The following is a 1,784-nucleotide window of genomic DNA, read 5'->3' as shown; positions in this document are numbered from 1 at the left end:
GAACTGTAGCAATCATTTTCAAATGTGTTCTTGCAACTGGCAGCATCAGCAATACCTCAGTTCTATGGAATCAGAGTATTGAGGGATAGAGCCCAGGAATTGGCACAATTAAAAAAAATGCCCCAGGTGATTTGGCACTCAGCCAAGTTTGGAAGCCACTGAATTCAGCTAATTACATTCTACTATCAGTAAATGCCTTAGAAACATTAGTAATTTCAATCAAACATGAATTTCACCGTTTTTCTCCCCAAATCTAATAAGAGCATCAATCCTTGATCTTTCAAATAGGTTTCCGTTTCTTCTCACTATTCTGTTGAACTTGGGCAGCCTTTTTTATGTGGTCCCTATCAGAGCTGTCTTTTATCAAGTTGCATTTTGCTCTCAGGACTGACGGCATCTGGACATTAAATTAAAAATTACTTAGACATACTATTGGTGATAATGTTGGGCACTTTGTGACTCACCTCATACTGTTGTCCTTTGGAAAATTGTGGCTAGTCCTGACCAGGCATAGGTCTTCTTGTGGAGGGCATAGATCAGAAAGCATTAGAGACAGAGGAAGATGTTAACTAGTATTCTGTATACAAATGAGCCTGTAGGACACAGGGTTAAGCAAAATGATCCAGCTTCCTTTTCTGCAGGACTTCTCAGAACCTTGCATATAGTAGTGGACACTGACTATCCTAAAGTGCAAATGAACTATAACTGCAAGTAGCCCAGGATGGACAAGGAGGGAGGCCTTCCAAAGGGCACAGTTTCTAGGTGGTTAGTTTTGGACATCCTGATATATTTTGTCAGGGGCAGGAGCAAAGCTTTGGGGCAGCCTTCCTGAAGATCTGAGCTGAGGAAGGGTCAACATGGAGAAGTGAGTGTGAAGGGGGATGGTTGTTGGACATTGAGATCGATCCATTGATCTATTTTGATCCATGTCTGTCAATATCCTTATGTCCTGACTACCTGGTTCACCCTGTGGCTCTGAAAAGAACCACTTTGGTTTCTGATGTTCTGGAGGCCCACCAGACCCTCTAATGACCTGAGCACTTCCTGGCATCCATCACCAGTGTCACATATATTGTCCCAGCCACACCTTCCATCATGTCAAATTGTATGTATAACTGTCTTCTCCATTATGAGCTACTGAAGGCAGGTCTTGTGTCTTATTCTTCTGTTGCCTCCTAGCATAGCACCAGGCACACTAGTTGTGTTGATTAGTGTTTGTCAGTTCCATAAGGCCACCAGGATGCTCTGTTTTGTAGGAAAGGAAGAGAGGCAGCAGGAAAGCAGGCAAGGCAGCTTATACACTCTCAGGGATTAGAAGGAATCAGGAGAGGGCTCCAAGCCCCTGGGGTTGCACAGCCCATTTCTCTGCAGATTGCCACCACTAGAGAGCACAGTGCACCTAGGAACAGGGTCTGCCGAGTGTCTGGCTCTGGCCCAGCCCAGCTCTGCTCAGCCCCCCACCCCTCCTGGCAACACCGCAATGGGAAGCGGGATTTGGATGAGGCTCAGCCTTGCCTCAGACACTTTGCAATCTTAGGCCTAATTAAAACACCACAGACGGTTTGAACCCCGCATTAAAATTTGATGAGGAATTGATCAGCCAAGCAAACAGGAAATTTAGCTGTGAGTGAAGGTAATGTTTGCTCAAATGTGTAATGAGGCCCACGGGGAATATTTGTGGGGACCTCCGTCATGTCTGGAGTGGCTCCTGCTCTTCAGTTTCATTTTCCCTATTTGCCTTTCGCCTCAAAACATCCCAAGATGCTTCCAGAGGGGAAAGGCAA

The 1,784-nt window shown here is 45.5% G+C and overlaps 1 long non-coding RNA gene across 1 annotated transcript in view; it reads right to left on the bottom strand.

Annotated features, from left to right (window-relative positions):
• Positions 1–217: 217 nt before the first annotated feature.
• Positions 218–1,784, bottom strand: part of LOC129474560 (uncharacterized) — an 11,378-nt gene continuing 9,811 nt past the window's right edge. The window contains exon 4 of the long non-coding RNA XR_008654567.2: positions 218–1,245. This is a non-coding gene — a long non-coding RNA (uncharacterized lncRNA). The remainder of the gene's footprint in view (positions 1,246–1,784) is intronic.

Source organism: Symphalangus syndactylus, chromosome 24 (genome assembly GCF_028878055.3).
Source record: "Symphalangus syndactylus isolate Jambi chromosome 24, NHGRI_mSymSyn1-v2.1_pri, whole genome shotgun sequence".
Taxonomy (NCBI): Eukaryota; Metazoa; Chordata; class Mammalia; order Primates; family Hylobatidae; genus Symphalangus; species Symphalangus syndactylus.
The sequence above is the reverse complement of the archived record's forward strand: the minus strand, read 5'-3'. Positions and strand labels throughout refer to the sequence as shown.